General features: G+C 36.5%; 1 protein-coding gene across 1 annotated transcript in view; it reads right to left on the reverse strand.

The window, feature by feature from the left end:
- Window positions 1–4785, reverse strand: part of LOC135085702 (organic cation transporter protein-like) — a 48518-nt gene extending 43733 nt beyond the window's left edge. Inside the window, exon 1 of the mRNA XM_063980516.1 lies at window positions 4619–4785. The gene's annotated coding sequence lies outside the window, so the exon portion shown is untranslated. The remainder of the gene's footprint in view (window positions 1–4618) is intronic.
- Between the last annotated feature and the right edge of the window lie 1215 nt (window positions 4786–6000).

Here is a 6000-nt window from a genome sequence, read left to right on the forward strand (position 1 = left end):
AATAAGGGCGGAGCAGTAAAGAAAAATGTTGCGAAAACAGAAAATGTTACGAAAACTATTTTCACGCGTACGAAATGGCGGGCACAGCTAATTATAATAATGCCATATCCAAAATATTTATTTACCACTTGCATGTATAATTTGCCACTTCTTCGTTTCCTTGAGTAGTTCAATTCTATTGTATAATACATAGTTAAATAATATTAGTCGTGCACAATTCTTATTGAAATTCCGGTGTTTGGTGTTTGATATCATCTACTATTATGTCTTACATCTAAGTTATCAAATATAACTTGGAACTCCTCCTATGTTCTTCTGATTAATTTCGTTGCGGGTCCAATGACTGTTTAACTTTCCCTCGGGACAAACTTGACCTTCACTGGTTGGGTTATTGGCGGTCAAGCTACACAGGAGTTGCAGTGGGAACGAGAGGCGTGAATAGTCCCGTGAGGTTTTCAAAAAAACAAATCCTAACGTGCTTAAGTAATTTAATTAAATTAAATCCGACAAAAAAGTGCAATAAAAGTAGAAAAATAATTGCGTTAGTTTTTGGAGTGCGTGCCGGCAAATTATGAGGTGGCAAACATAAAAAAACTGTATTGAAAACTTCCTCCTTTTTTATGTCGGCTAAATAGTAAAGGCCATGGTCATCGTAGACCAAAATTTACGTCATGTACAGAAGATATAAAACAACAATAAAATAATTTTAAAGCTTTATTTTTTCTATGGCCAGCATGGGGAGTGAAGGCCAAATCCTCCATTTGCCTCTGGTAAATTAGAGAGGGTCGTGCTCCTGCAGTGGAGACAATTTTTTTTTATTTTGAAATTTAAATATTTAGTCCATCTAACCCCTCGTCACACCTCGTCAACCCCTTACCACAATTATAGTCGAGCAGTGGCGGGGATCAAACCCGCGTTCCTCGGACCTCGATTCGCCCAGTCCGAAACCGACACCATTGGACTATTGTCGCTTACAGAATAATAGTACTTCGTACATCGGCATATAATCATCATCATCATTTCAGCCACAGGACGTCCACTGCTGAACATAGGCCTCCCCCAATGATTTCTACATCGCACGGTTGGAAGCGGCCTGCATCCAGCGCCTTCCTGTACCTTTAAGAGGTCGGCATATTATAGCATTTAGTACTAAATTAAGACTAAATAAGTCTGTCTAATTATTTTAAAACTCCGTCATTAGAAATAATTGAAACTACCTAAACACTAGGCTAAAGTAGGACCTACTATGGAAAATTCCCATGCCCTACTTTAATTATTACTCTATGGACATACAGACTAAAATAGTATAGTACTAACTACGTTTTTGTGTGAGAATTTCATAGTTGAAGTTATATTTACTATTTTAGTTTAAGTTACATTTTTACATTAGCTCTCCGCCAGCGGCTTCGCCCGCGTGGTATTTTGTCTGTCACGGAAACACTTTATCACGCGCGTCCCTGTTTCAAAAACCGCGATAAAAACTATCCTATGTCCTTTTCGGGGACTCAAACTATCTCTATGCTTTTCATCAAAATCGGTTCAGTGGTTTAGGCGTGAAAGCAAGACAGACAGAGTTACTTTCGCATTTTTATTATTAGTATAGACTGTATAGATTATACATAAAATATTTACATAACATATTTTTGTATTATTTTCTTAAATTAGTTTGATTTGGCCTACACTCCCCATGTTGGCCAGACGGACATAAAAATTCTATAATGCATTTAACAAAAATATATTATTTAGATAACAACTAGACACTTCAATATTACAAATTAAATGGATTTTAACAATTAAATAAACTTAAAATATGAAAGGATTAAAGCTAAATATGCTTTTGTATAAAAAATGGCGGTTACTAGTTCTTAGCTACTAGGAAGTTATATATCGCTTTATTTTAAACGAGTAATGTAAAGAATTAGCATTTATGTAGGCATAACGAAGGTCTCGGTGTACCAGTTTAAATAAAAGTGATAGTCGCACTATATATAAATATAAACAATGTGGTTCCGACAAAAAAAAACTAATCCCACCTCTCGTTCCCACTGCTGCAACTCCTGTGTAGCCAGGATCTACAGCTTGACCGCCAACAACCCAACCAGTGAAGGTCAAGTTTGTCCCGGGGGAAAGTTAAACTGTCATTGGACCCGCAACGAAATTAATCAGAAGAACGAAGGAGTTCGAAATTAAGGTTCGACTTCCCTCCGTTGCAAAGCGGATGAAAGGTGACAAACAAAGGTTTTAGTAACCTTTATGAAAAAGATATGCTCCACGGACAATAAACATCATTTAAGGGGACCTATTCTATGAACTATTAGCTACCTGCCAATAATAATATTTTTCACAAAATGGCTTAAAAGCATGGAAATGGTTGAATGGTTCAGACAGAGTAGAATAGGACCATCCCCACTCTTCCCGTAGATGTCGTAAGAGGCGACTAAGGGTCAAACATGCGAGCATCCAGGCCTCCCCAACCCGTCTGGCCAGCGTGGGGAGTGTAGGTCAAATCCTCTTGCCTCTGGTAAATTAGAGGGTCGTGCTCCTGCAGTGGAGACTAAATGACCTGATGATGATGATTTAACAAAATACCACACAACCTTGTCGAATTGCCAATAAACAAATTTAAGATACATATAAAAAATACCCTTATGTCCAAAGGGTACTACAAGGTTCGAGAGTCGAGACTATATTGGTGACAAGGATGCGTGGTCAGTTCAGTCTGCACATATTTGATGTACTTAAATTTGGCTATTCTTACCGTTAGATAATTCCTGGCAATAAGTGGTGACTGAGTTTGTTCCGGCGTTTCTTCTCAGCACTTGCCATATGTTTGTCTCGAAGCGCTGGTAGGGCCCAAAAGATAAGGCGACATGTAAAGTGCCCCATATGGGCTACCTTTTCTTTTTTATATTTGACGTTCATAAGTGCCACTTGTGGTCTAAACTGAATAAATATTTTTGATTTTGATTGATTTGATTTTGATGATGCCATCTTTTTACCCGACTGCACCAGAAGAAGGGTTTTAGAAGTGCTATTTTACAGCAAAAATGTGAGCTTGTAAAGGAACTAATAAAAATAAACTAGGAAACAAAGGTTTTTGAATTTTTTTTGCTCCTTCTGAGAATCAAACTTTTGACTGTCGGATTCCAATCATTGCTAAACAAGGCGAATTAGAAATGTCACGGTCAAGTAACAAAATGTTAGTACAAATTTTAAATTGAACCTAGATTCTAGATAGGTCTAGTGATAAAATATAAAGAGTATAAATGCTCTTTCTGATTAATTTCGTTGCGGGTCCAATGACAGTTTAACTTTCCCCGGGACAAACTTGACCTTCACTAGTTGGGTTATTGGCGGTCAAGCTGTAGATCCTGGCTACACAGGAGTTGCAGCGGTGGGAACGAGAGGTGGGAATAGTCCCGTGCCTAAATAGTATTGGAATTTTCAGGAATTTTAAATCGAGAATTTAATCTTTCGGACAAATATAGAATCATAGAAATTGGTGCACAACTTTTGAAAATATCGACAAATATTAAATTTTCAGGCTTTTTTAAAACTACTAAGCTGATCCATGTTATTTTCGACAAAAGGTGAACTTAAAGCTATATTTTATTCTCTTCCAGTCAACCTTCCCTTTAATCTATGGATCCCTTTGTGTTAATCTGAATCACACCTGTCCGATTTATTTTTAATAATAGAACATCTATTATTGTTACATTTAAAGCATGGATGCCCAAATTCACGGTTACTTTATTTTAACCTTCCTACATTAAGCTGATAAAATAATAATTGTTCAGATAGTAACTGAGAGTTTAAATTATATCTTTGTATTTGTACCTATATTTAAATAGGTACTATAGAATTTGTTATGGGGACCATAATGTACTTAATATAAAATATAGCAATTGGTCGTTGAGGACACCACATTCATATTGAAATCATTTATTTGCTTAACATAATGGGTTAACAGATGTGGTAAATGGTAAAATTGTATACCTAACTAGCGGCTGCCCGCGACTTCGTACGCGTGGATCTTGTTTTACCCCCTTAGGGGCCCGTTCCCGTGGGAATTTCGGGAATTCCTTTCTTAGTGCACCTCTACGGTACCTAAGCTACGTCCCTTCCAAATTTCAAGTGCCTACGTTTAGCCGTTTAGGCTGTGCGTTGATAAATGTCAGTCAGTCAGTTTCTCCTTTTATACATATAGATAGTGCTATAAAAGTACTAAAGTAATTGAATATTATTTAACTTAAATATGACGTTAAAATTATCTTCCAAATTCCCTTTTCAATTAAAACAATATAGGTAGGTACTGTTTAACTTTTTCTTTTTAAAAACATAACCCTCCTTCTGGCGCAGTCGGCTAAAAAGGAGATTTTCAATCCAGAATATTTGTTATTTTTCTTCCCTATGGACCTTTTTCAAATACGAATGTGTCTTTTTTTGTTTACATGAATTATTTTGAATTTATTTGTGGGTAGATAATAAGTTTATTGTTTATAAACTATTCCTCTATTATTTTTAATAGAATACCTATATTCGCAAGCTTAATAAATCGATCTTAATTCATAATTATTCTAACTTAAATTTTACTAAACTTAAAAACAATAATACTCACAAAAGCCCCCTTTTTTCCGCACAGATAAAAAAACTGGAACTGTCAAAACCACACACACAGTATCCAATGGTACCAATACGACGAATTTGTACCAATCTAATACCAACTTAATACAAGTAACTATACAAAATGTAAATTTACTTGTCAACACGACAGCGACCGACGCCGCTTAACCAAAGACTGGCCATAATTCGCGGCAGCCTTGTATTATAAACTAACTGAGATTCACTAACTACTGGTTAAGTATACGACCAGTGGTTTAGACCTCCTTTCTACACAATTTGTTTGGGAATTGGACCTTTAAGGGGTCCAGTTATACTGGGCGGTTTAACTGGACAGTGTTCCTGGTTGGGCAATACGTTTGGCTTTAGTTTTGTGGAGAAATGGGGATTATCAATAGGTAATTAAGATGGTTTGGTGTTTAGCAAACTGTGCTGTCTATAATACCTAGATATTTACTATGCCCGAGGTTTCGGGTACGATTCCCTTACAATTAAATAATTAAATACATACTTGAACATAATGTATGTTTTGGTTTGGGTGTTTTATGTATTAATATTGAATTTGTTTAAATCGTAGTACAAAAGGTGCACTTTATGCCATATGGCTGTAAAAGTTCGCACTCTCTTCCAGTCAACCTTTGAAAGCTTAGCTCAGCTCAGCTTCAAAAGCTTATCTTTATGTGCATGAAATATTTTAAAGCGTCGAAGGATAACTTATTTATTTACATTTGAAAGTTAAATCAACAAAATTCAAGAAGTAAAAGTTAAAAATATAATATCTTTAGTATCAAACCTACTCGTACTTATTCGTTGAGTGATTATTGCTTACATGTCAAAACAAATAAAATACCTAAGTGTGTTTCATCATGTCAGCCATAGGACGTCCACTGCTGAACATAGGCCTCCCCTTAGATTAATCTAAGGGCCTCCCCTAATGCTTTCCATGTTGCCCGGTTGGTAGCGGCCTGCGTCCAGCGCTAACCTTACCACTGCTTCGGGACAATAAATGGGCCAGTGCTGAGAAGAAGCATCGCAAGCACTGAGAAGTATTGAAAAAATTCAATCACTATTGTCACGCCCGTATTCACAAACGATGCTTGCTTAAGTGAAGCAGCAAATTGAACGCACAGCGTTTAATAGAGCTCTGTGACTGGTTCGTGTGTCACCCTGTGCGTCCACGCGGACTGTGAGACCTCATAGTAATGATTGTGAATACGGGCGTCAGTCTATTTTTCAAAAGTAAACAATAGATATTTGTAAATATTACGCGAGATAAGTTCTAGCATTCCAAACATTTTTGTGTTTATAATAATCTTAGTTTATAACGGCCCTTTGTTGGTACTTTTCGTGTGATTTGAATTTATGAATAGGCAGGTCTAC

This window comes from Ostrinia nubilalis, chromosome 29 (genome assembly GCF_963855985.1).
Source record: "Ostrinia nubilalis chromosome 29, ilOstNubi1.1, whole genome shotgun sequence".
Taxonomy (NCBI): Eukaryota; Metazoa; Arthropoda; class Insecta; order Lepidoptera; family Crambidae; genus Ostrinia; species Ostrinia nubilalis.